This window comes from Papilio machaon, chromosome 23 (assembly GCF_912999745.1).
Source record: "Papilio machaon chromosome 23, ilPapMach1.1, whole genome shotgun sequence".
Taxonomy (NCBI): Eukaryota; Metazoa; Arthropoda; class Insecta; order Lepidoptera; family Papilionidae; genus Papilio; species Papilio machaon.
In genome coordinates this window covers 3,026,358-3,038,404 of record NC_060008.1, presented here as the reverse complement: position 1 = coordinate 3,038,404, position 12,047 = coordinate 3,026,358, and the positions used below count along the sequence as shown (strand labels likewise).

The 12,047-nt window shown below is 31.5% G+C and overlaps 1 non-coding gene across 1 annotated transcript; it reads left to right on the top strand.

The window, feature by feature from the left end:
* Positions 1–5,027: 5,027 nt before the first annotated feature.
* Positions 5,028–5,100, top strand: Trnav-cac. Its single transcript has one exon. It is a non-coding gene; the product is annotated as a tRNA-Val (tRNA).
* The last annotated feature ends 6,947 nt before the right edge of the window (positions 5,101–12,047 follow it).

The following is a 12,047-nucleotide window of genomic DNA, read 5'->3' as shown; positions in this document are numbered from 1 at the left end:
TTAGCGAGAACTCGACGATTTGCATAATGCCATGTTTACTTAATACTTCGTGTACGAGACTTAACAACTTAATATTATTCGAAGTAAACTTAGTTATTAAACATAGTGCTTTAGCCGGCATTCGTACGGACGTTTTTTTTACGCCGCGTTAAAACGCGTTCAAAAAGAACAAAAGCATTTTTACGTATCTATTCATACGGCAACGCTGTTGTAAAGCGACGCTTTTTTATCGCGTCGTGTTGCAATTTGAGCACCGGGCGAAGGAAACAAAAGGTGATTTTAAAGCGTTCATCGCTTAACGCCGAGTTTTGACGCGGCGTAAAAAAAAGCGCCCGTGCGAATACGGGCTTAAGCGTATGTCTGTTATCGTTTATTCTATGCATCTAGACTCACGTTGCCTTGTACGAAGGCCCTTCGTACACAAGGCAACGTGAATCTTTGAAGCTAATATTGTATCCTTGCGTCGCGAGTATCGCGTTGCGGGTGCTCCGTATTCACGACAATTTGCTCCGCCATCTTAAAAATCACACCGACTTTTCGCGACGCAAAAAACGCGACGATCTTAACAAAAAGGTTGCGAGCGACTAACTTTAGCGATGACAGATAGAAATATCGACGACTCTTTCCTGTTTCACTAAAATCGCCATGATTGTACGAAGGGCTTCAATATAATATATATAATTATATGCTCAGTTAAACAAATGAAAAGCAAGCTCAAGATTATCTGTGCATCGTAAATTAAATAGCGACGTACCGTAGCGCGTAGAGGTATTTTTCTCGTAGCATTTTTTATGTTGGGATGATTAATTAACTTTAGGCAGTATTATATCAGACAATTTTTTAAATTGTTGTTTGTTCGCAAATCCGCGTTTGTTTCGGGTAATCTCTGAAACAGCTAGACCTTAAGCTATTTTTTAAAAAATTCTAAAAATCTAGTATACAATAAGGCAATAGTAGTTTCTAAAATTTTACAAAACATTTTCCGACATAGATTGGTTGAAACCGGATATTGAGTTAGGTGAGGGTCGCCTCTAGCTGAGAAGTCTATTGTACTCAATACAGCTCAACAAGCTAGAAAGGAAATTCATTGAACTTCTGAACAGGAAATGAACTGAAAGGAGTGCAATTTGAAACGTTTTCACCGTAATGTTACAGTGGTATTTTGGAATTACGATTAAGATTTGGAATTACGTTAACGGAATAAATGTCAAAGAAACAAAATTGCAATCTGTTTTCGTATTTTGGGTACCATGCTTTGTATGAAGAGACGACTCTATATATTAGGGTTGTCTTTTCAAATATCTATTTACAAAAAAATTTATCAACCCTAAATATTGACTTCAAATATAATTCCATTCCTTGTTATTGGTTTATTGAATATGGTAGGATGAGGCGAAATGTCAAGTACATTGGGAATGTAATAAAGGTGAATCTCGCTACATATAATTATATTAACGTACATATATTCGTTTGTTAACTTTGAATTCCATATCAGCTTATAAAGGACATTTCTATTATTCTCTATTATTAAGTTCAGCGACAACAGAACATTAGTGTGAATTTCCACTGCGGATAAAATTGTGCAAAACAAAACATTTGTTCTGATGTTTTACGTAGGATGACACAAAACCAACATATTCTTATGACAAAAGACTGTACTAAACAATAAGGAAAACTCATTTTATTTTTAGAAAATCATAAAATTGAGTTACGGTAAATAACTTTTCAACTTTAACGATGATAATATGATTTAATGAAACGTATTTACAAAAGTTTAATTTGATAATTTCAAGAGATTTCAAATAAACATTAAAAAGATATTTAAATTGGAATTAAATTTCCCTTTACTCAACTCAGTAAGAATTTACTGAATGAAATTTATAACAAAGTCGATCCTAACAAATGAATTGTCGCGAATAAGATTTCTCCTTTAAATTTTAATACGAAAGATTTTAAGACTCTCTATTAAATGTTTCATTTATAAAGTTTCTTTACGGTATAAAATAAATGGTTAAACTTCTATGTAATAACGATTAATTGCTTACCGTTGGTTCCCAAATCTCCGCATAAGACATGTCGTCATCCCATGTTGTTGTCTATTCCGTTGTTGTCTATGTTTTGTCAATGCCTTTGACATAGACAACAACATGTTTTAAACAATGATTTTTTCTCAGAAATCTACGGTTAGTAAGGTTAAAAAATGATCCTAAAAATTGCCAACACTAGGGATACAGTGAGTTCACTTTTAAGCAAAAATAACCAATTAGTATTCAACATATCCCTTGCGAAATTTTAAACTTTAAATGTGCCCAAGTTAGTGACGGAAACTGAATGACAATGAGCAAGTGAGGCTGGATTTCACTTATGAGTTTTTATTTAAGGGGATAAAAACTCTTTTATTCGGTTAACATGGACGTGCAGCACATATCAGAATAGAGACCGATTTTCTCCTCAACAACCCTAAAATAACAGATTAATATGAAAAATTTGTATTAATTTGGGTTAAAAATAATTAGTGACATAATTTTTAATTGTATATAATTTTTGTGTAACTTTAGTTGATATTTGTCGAGAACACAAAATAAATGTCAATCTATACACTCTACCAGCACCAGCCGGGATTCAACGCTAGGTATTTTAAAAAATGCAGATATAAGTTTTTTCTGCCAAAGAGGTGGCATACTGGCCACCAAAACCTTTGCCTTTTTAGTTAAGTGAAAAAGATAGGTAAAAAATCGCGCGGAAAATCGAAGTGTTAACAACGAAATATTGTTCGAGAATATAATTGTTGTAAATATATAATTTCATGTAAGGATTTTAACAACGGAATAAAGCATTTTTGGCTGTCGTGGTAACGTTTTCAATTTATAGAAGATAATTGCAGTATAATGAGAAGGTAAGTTAATGTAATTTCAGATGTCGTATTAATATCACTTAACGTAATGGAATTCGTAATAGCGTCCAATTCTCATTAATTTAATTAGTACATTTCGGAGCAAATTAATAAAGTAATATGACATTTTCGCTTGAAATGAGCTTTACTTCTAATAAATTTCTACCTTCTCGGCTTCCTATAAGGGAAGAACTCGTTGTCGTGGGATTTATGGCCGTGGGATGGTAGACCAGATGGAACTTAAAGGCAATTCGTGGTAGAGTGTAGACTAAGGAAGAATGTATTGGATCTCATCTTAGTGGGCGTTGGTGATCTTTTGAAGGATAGCTATTATTTTTCCCTGAGTCGTGAGATGAATTGATGCGACGACGATATCGTAAAAACCTATAAACGATTAATTCAAAATAGAATATTAACTAACTTTGTAATTTTACGATGGCATATTGAATAAATAACTCTTCTTCGTACGAAGAAGCCTATACCAGTTTATAAGACATCTTCGTGCGGACAAATATTTTGACATTGTCATCAAGGTTCCCTATTTGTATTTAAATGTAAAATTAATAAAAAACGCCTATATTTCACATTCGTAAGTTAGTAACACAAAACGATAAACATCACAAACATCGTGCATCGAATGTAGCTCAATTTTTCATACCAAATGATAAACCGTTTAAAAATTAAAAGCACTTTTTAACAATAAACCAGTCTGTGAAATTGTTGGGTACTTTAGAGTCGAGGGAACATTTTGCTCATTTGCATAAGCCTGGGAACGTTTGCTACGAAAATAGAACGCGTGTCTACGTCTCCCTGAATTTATTTGACATCCCGCGAGTGGGCGGACGCTTATCCAACCTCTGGTAGTTCTGTTTATTTGTAATATTAATAACTTTGGATTTCATTCCTTGAAATCTGTTTAGATGAGAACATTGAAATGTCCATGGGCTATAGGTATAAACCGTAATTTGATTTACTTAAAAATTCAGCATAAAATTAAATAAGAAAATAATCCTTCTTTTCAATCATATAACTACATCATATATTTAAATATTCCTAACACAAACATTTTGTAACTTCAAAATTTTTTTTTGTATTGACAAATGTCAAAAAAAAGAAAGCAAAATAGATGAATAATGTGAAATAATGAAATTCATACGATTGACTCCAGGTGCGAACAGTTAGCATTCGCGTCGCTTGACAAGATTTGTCTAGAGCTGAGGCGACGAATTTCCTTTGCGTAATTTCAGGAAACAACTTTCCAAAGTCGAAAGAAGTTTGTTCGTAAAGAATTTTGGTCGAAATTTCTTTTTGTTAGCGAAATTCAATAAAAGTTATGAAAGTTTTGCGAAAGTTACGCACGTTGTTAGACTGCATAATCTTCATTGTAAATAACATCATATGTTTGTACATATGTACATATATACTCATATTATTATATATACTTGTACCTTAATTTTTTGGTTGAGTGAAGAATAACGTATCCGAACTCTTTGGTGGAGAAAGATTAAGAATTCTGTCAAAGAGGTCGCATTTAGGCCACTAAGAACCTTTGCCTTTTAATGTAGAAAAAGATAGAGGAAAAAAATAGGGAAGTCGATAAGTTAACAGCGAGTTATTAGAGTTTGACGATTTTGTTGTAAATAATTTTGTTATAGTATTTTTAACAACACATAAAGTCATTTTGGCTGTCGTGCTGATGTTTTCAATTTATACACTTTTAAAACGCAAAAGTTGGTTTACCTTTATTGTTAAGAAAAAAATCAATTCCACTGCAGTGTATTCATACATAATAAAATTCTAATATAAGTACATCTATTTCATTATCTTTGAAAAAATAGAGACAAGAATATATACTAATACAATTATCAGTATTCGTACGATCTTTATGTGTTGAAACTTTAATAATATAAAAAAGTAGATTAAATTAAATTAAAAAATAATTGAGCTCAGAAAATATTCAGTTTCCAAACAAACGTGACTCTACCCCACGGGATTGCCACATATGCGACTAAAATACCTACAAATAAAGTAATGAACACAATTAAATCAAGCCTTGACTATTCGTTAGATTTCTAGGAAAATGTGAGAAATAGAATAGTTCTTATAAGTTTAATGTTTCATAAATTTCCTACAAGTTTCCGTAGTGTAGCGGTTATCACGTGTGCTTCACACGCACAAGGTCCTCGGTTCGATCCCGAGCGGGAACATAAAATATTTTTATAACAAAGTGTGAAAGTGTCTGATAAGCGTTCGTACCAGAGGCCTAATATTTTCTGTCAGTCTCCTTCTCTGTCGATTAATTGTAGGCAACATATCTGCAATTGCGGGGACGTCTATGGATAGCGATCGCTTCGCTATTTCGGCGAATTCAGGTGCTTGCTCGCGCGTTTGCCATCTTATAATATTAAAATAAGTAAGTTCGCTGGCTGCAAAGGGAAATGCATCGGAGACTGGATATGTCCTTACAAAAAAAAGATAGCACAAGTCGTGACAAACCTATATGCAATATAAATTAGTGGAACTGCATTTCTCTCATTCGGTCTGAAAGTAAAGCACAGGTTGATTGTTGAAGAGCGATACTTAGGTCAGATTCATCCAAAACTAGATCTCTACCTATCCCTCTAGGCAACGTACTTGAGTATTTCCTTTATAACCTTAAGCAGTATCAGTTTCTCAGATTACCTTCACGGACTATTTCTTATAAAACAATTACCTTGATAGAGCAATTCTTCGTATCGCTTTTCTAGCTCATTTACCGCCTACTCTATTTCCTTGCAAGAGATTACATTTTATTCTCAAGATACTTTAAAAGAACGGTTTTATCGTCTTAATTATGAAGGCTTTATTCACTTGTTTGCTTAATTATTATAATTTAGATTTATTAAAAGAATTCTCATCAGGTTTTGAACTATATTTCACTGTCTAGTTTAGTAACTAACTTTAGATAGAGCTAAAAACATACAGACTAATTGAGAACAGTCTCCTTAACGAAGTCGGTTAATAAATAAACTGTCTTTTAAATTGCTAACAATTGAGTCATCAAAAAATCTGCAAATGTATGTGGCTGGGGAGGGAACTTAGGTATCCTTTTTATGAAAGAACGCTCCTCTATCAATTAAAAGTAGGCAACGTGTCTGCAAAATTTTAACTGTTTGCAGTAGTCTGGGCATCGGTCACTTCTTTATCTTAACTTAATCAGTTGGCCGCTTGCTCATTTCCCACCTTCCAATCAGGGCCTGTTTTAGCATTTCCGACGCATTGGCCGAGATTATTGCGGCGCCCCCTTTTTTGGTGTTGGGGGAAATCTTCCAAAGATAGCGAGGGTATCTTAGGGGGCATCGCAGGCGCACCTTTATATACGACTGTGGCGCCTTCAGCGTCCCCTGATGGCCGGCGCCCTGGGCAGTCGGGCCCCACCTGGCCCTACCCCAACGCCGCTACTGCTTCTAATAAAAAGTCAATTTTTCACTTTCCCATTGTTTACTTCTCTAAATACAATTTCACCTATTATTATAAAAACACGGTAATTAATCCAAATATATTAACAAAGGTAAACACAAAATTCTGGCAAATTATTCAGCTTACACAGAATATACACTCTTACACATATTCCCGTAACATTTAAGCCTTAAGCGTTTAGCTTTATCACGCAATAAAGCTAAAGTCTTAAGACGAAATAATTCCACGAGGAAAGATTGCCAGACTGTGCTAAGAATACAAAATCCATTGTATATCACGACTTAACGTATCCAATTTACATGATCAATTTTCCTTTATTAAAATACGTAATCGTAAATTAATAAGGAAGAAATATTGAAATTATTGGCAAAAAGAATTAAGAACTGATATTAAATTCGAGACCGAAGTTTGAACGAAATTCCCTAAAAGTTCCTTAAGCTCGGAACGACTTGTAAACTGCTTAATTAAAATAATATTTTCTTTTAAGTAATTATACTCCGCTTTAAACTTATGATTTGAAATTAACGACTACTTAATACATTTTTATAACTTCACATAATAAATTATATTTATATAGGGGATGTCCGAGAATGACGTGTACAAAGAAGTACCACAGATTCCTAGTTCGAAAATATGACGATATAACCCAACTTATTTCAATCCAAAGTTGCTTCCTTTAGCTGCTAGAAGGATTTAAAGTTTGCTAATTATTAAACATTTATAAAAATATCTCAAAAAGACTTATGTAGATCTTATTCATATTAAAAAAACGGTTTTTTTTTCATAAACTACAGTTTTTTGTAAAACAAAACTTTGTAACTAATATTGTATCTTTCTATTGGCAAAACTGTTTTTAAAATTGATCCTGTAGCTGTTGAGTTTTATCGTTACATTAAAAAAAAAACATTTCTCTTTATAACAATAGTCTAAAAGTATATATAGTATAGAGTAATTTACTAAAATTGTTGTTAATTATATTTTTTTTGCTCATTTGCCACCTCCACTTCTACTATAAAAAATATTCAAAATATGTAGACATATATTAATAGAGATAAACAAAGGGAGTCCAGATTTATATCATCTATATTTGTAGTCTCCTCTAAATAAATAGATTATCACCTGTGGCGCAATGGATAACCGCGTCTAACTACGGATTAGAAGATTCCAGGTTCGAATCCTAGGAGAGACGAAATATTAACGGATATATTTTTTAATTAGAACAACATTTGATCTTACTGTCTAGGAACGTAGATAAGTTCAAATTAAATAAAACAACGATTGACGTGAATATAATTTTATGTCCTTTATTTAGTATAGTACTAATTCTTTCTTTATTTTAATTTTATTATGGCTACCCTACTTTTTAACTCATAACGAAATAGTCCGTGAACTTTTTTTTTTAATTTAGCAAGAAACGTATGTAGTAACAATATATTGCGAAAACAGTTTATAAACTTGTCGCAATAAAAACTTTTCTTCGGAATAGTTGAAGTTCAAAAAAAAAACTTTAATTAGTTCCGATGAAATTCAGAAGTTTTGAAACTTTCATATTTGTGATTGCAAGATTTTAGGAAACTATTGCCACATGAATTCTACATAATTAAAACGTGAACGATATGTTTGTTTGTATTGAATAGACTCCGAAACTACGGAACCGATTTGAAAAATTCTTTCACTGTTTTGAAGCTACACTATCCCCGGCTGACAGCCAATATTTCGATGGTTCCTAAGGATAATGGCTAAAGTAACAAAATTATTTTCACACAAAAGCTTCCTCTTGGTTTACTTAACAACACGCACTAAACAAAATACGCATTTACAGGTGTAAATGTTATTTTTTTTGCTGAATAAAAGAGCCTATGCGGCTTATTTTCCTATATAGTTGAACCTTTAGTAGCCTCTCTTGAAAATTTGTTAATTTGCACATTGGCCCTTATTCGTAGAAACAAACGGGTTTTTTTTTTCTAGATTTTTTAATACCATAACGAAGTGACTAGCGGACAACTGCTAGTTTACTATAAAATGTAATATATGTGGCGCTGGGGTATTCAAAAATAAAACCTTTATCCATAGATCATGGTCAAATTAAAAAAATGGGCGATAAGTAAATAAACTGCAGTTTGTCCATGGGTAATTTAATATTCAAATTTTTATAGGATGTTGGGGCAAAAACGCTCAAGTTCGTGGGACAGAAATAACGGAACACTTTCTAAATATTGGTATATTTTCAAAAATATTGTATTACATGACCTGCATTATCTATTTACAAAAATAAAATTAGAAATACAACCAATACTCTCAGTAATACAGCCGCTAATGTTACAGTTGTATTCCACTGCTGTGACACGTGATTCAAACATATAGTTGTCTCTATTATTCAAAGAGATAGAAAGCGATGACAATATAAATAAATCTGTCACGTCAGTGGAAATAAACAGTTAAGTAGAAAAACATTTGGATACAATCACACATCGTACACATTTGCGCGGAGTACACTTAAAATTATATTTACAAAGCAAAAAGCGCTTTAACGTACCAAATAGATCACTGAAAAGCGCTTTATTGAGAAGTATCGCTATCCTGCTCACATTTATAACATACTAGCTTTTACCCGCGACTCCGTGCGCGCGGAATAAAAAATACAAAACGTGGTAAAAATTATCCTATGTCCGTTTCCTGGTTCTAAGCTACCTGCCCACCAATTTTCAGTCAAATCGATTCAACCGTTCTTGAGTTATAAATAGTGTAACTAACACGACTTTCTTTTATATATATATAGATATAGATGTAACTGCAGCATTCACACTATTGTTTGAATTACTGCTTTATAAAAAATTATATGTTAATATGTCCTTTTTTTCAAGCAAAGTAGATACATATTGGACAAAATCTGCAAAGTACCCATACGAAGTACAAACTCCATTTCGTATTCAATTTATATAATATAGATTTTGTTATTTAAATCGTACCATTAGTTAAATTTATTTAAATACACCAGTTAATGATTTTAAAAGGGCAAATTATTTTTATTTTCTTTTTTATATCCCTACTAGTTTTTACCCGCGACTCTGTCCGCGCGGAATGAAAAATAGATAACGGGATAAAAAAGTTCCTATATCCGTATCCTAGTTCTAAGCTACCTCCACATCAATTTTCAGCTAAATCAGTTCGACCGATATTGAGTTATAAATAGTGTAACTAACACGACTTTCTTTTATATATATAGATAGATATAATCTTGCAAATTGATATGAAAATTAAACGTAGCAACGTTTAGTCTAACTTTCAAAGCTGGAAATAAATTTACAAAATAATAAACCAAAGAACAAAATATGGAATAAAATCAATTGAAGTACTAACAGAATAGAATACTTCTCAATAAAGCAATCCATAATTCCCTTATGATGGTTTAAATTTCTCTGTTTTCCGTCTACAAAACATTCTAAAAAAGATTTAAATAAGCAGATGATATAAGATATTTAACATTTGACTACATAAAAGCAATGACTTCATATTGTACGACAAATCTGCAACCCGGTAGGGTCATGTCAAACAGCGAGGAACGAAATGACCGAATGATTATATGAAATGAATGAACGAAATCTTATGACAGCAAAAAATGACACCAATACTAAACTTTGGCAACTTAAAATAACTTACATTCAACAAATCAAAGTTTAACGTAACATAATAAACTAAATATTATATACTTAATAATAAATCAGTACGAATCAAGAGACGTCCATAATTTTATGGGACAATATTTTTTTTTATATATAAAAATGCAAGTTAGTAAATTGTACAATACCAAAATGTCACGTGACATACATACATACATACATTGTAAACATCCATACAAACAATATTATACCGAGATTTAAATAGCGGAGTATTCCTATCTTATATTATCCATATATCTGTCTCTCTATTTGCTTTAAGTGTTAAGAAAAACCATTAATTATTTATTTTTAAACTAGAATTTTTTATATATTTCGCTAAGTAGGGAAGTTTTTTTACTGTATTAATTAAAAACGTGACATTAAAAATAAATCTTTTCGTTCATCGCTGCCCATTCATTAACTATACTAACTTATATACTAAATTTCATTTATATAAAAAAAAAACTTCGCAACATTCCTAAAGCCTTATTTTGATAGTAAAAGCTAAATAACCAACACACATCAGTCGGAAGTCGAGTCTTGCATACACCAAAATATTAAAATAGTTATGAATTACGTAAAGTGTAAATCGCACAGTTAGTCTAAAATCACCTAATTCTGATTTAAGAATTTATATTGTAAGAAAATTCATACTAAACATGAATATGAAAAAAATCTAGAAATTCAATGAATAAAGAAAAATATTCACACATAATTAAAATGGAAAGTGAACTAAAATATAATTAATATAAAGTTTTATGTTTCCATGTCTCAGGCAACTTATGCGATTTACGCTTAAAAAAACTGCCAAAACAAATCAGTCTGACCAAAAAATATATACTAAAAAAAAATAGAGATCGCTAAAAGAAAAAAAGTGTGTGATGCATTTTATTGATGACTAGGTATTGCATAAAATCATCCATATTAGTGGATGATATTCAACAAAATGGATCAATTTTTTTAACTATTCAAAGCATCATATTTGCCCACATCTTCGTAAATACGTCAGTTAAATTAAAAAGCCTCTTCAAATTACGGTGAATGCAAGACCTTCTAACATACACAATCCGCTCCGTTGGACGTCGAAACTGTGAGTTTTCACTACCAAAACATGTACAAAAACATGTTGCGACCTCTTATTTACATTAGGCAACGAAAGAGATGACAACATAGTTTAAACACTTGTTTATCGCCAGTGGAAACCCGACAGTCAATACACAACCACGTCCACATACAATCGTAATATTTAATGTTCATACAAAATCTAAATTATACAATCTAAATGTACACAGTCTAGTCTAGGTAAAAATGTCAGATTTTACAAGACATATACTTCGTCTTGTTATAGTAAACCAAATATCTAAATAATAGTAAATATATCGAAAAACTTTTAAAAAAGGCTGTGCACACAAAAATATGGCCACTTTCCATTGATATTTACATATTTTTTTTTATAAATTTATTCGTCTATTTTGATCCAAAATACCTTTTTTGTGCTAATTTTGGGATATAATTATTTCATTTTTTGGCCTTAAATTGTATCAAAAAAAACAGACGAATTATGAACCAATTCCTTTTTTGAAATAGATTAAAAAGTATTTTCGAGTGTGGTTTTTAAAACCATAATTCAGATATTACAGACAAATAAAACCAAATAAATAACTTAATATGCTCATACAATTGCATCAGCCATTAAATAATAAATACATAAAATACATTTTTGCATTTATAAAAAATTTCTACCACGATATATTCATTCCATACAAAACATACACACACTCATACACACTAACATACATCTTTGGACACGATTTTAATTTGGTACAATTTTATACCAACATAGTAAATTAAAAAAAAAAAACATATATATGATAATTTTACAAAACATAACAGATAACCTATACATAACTGGTTTAACTAAAGGAACTCGGCATGTAATAAAAAAAAAACATGACACGAGAATTACAAATTGTACATTGTGCATCTTAAATAAAAAAGATAGAAATATATCTATGGTACTTTTTCGATTATATGAA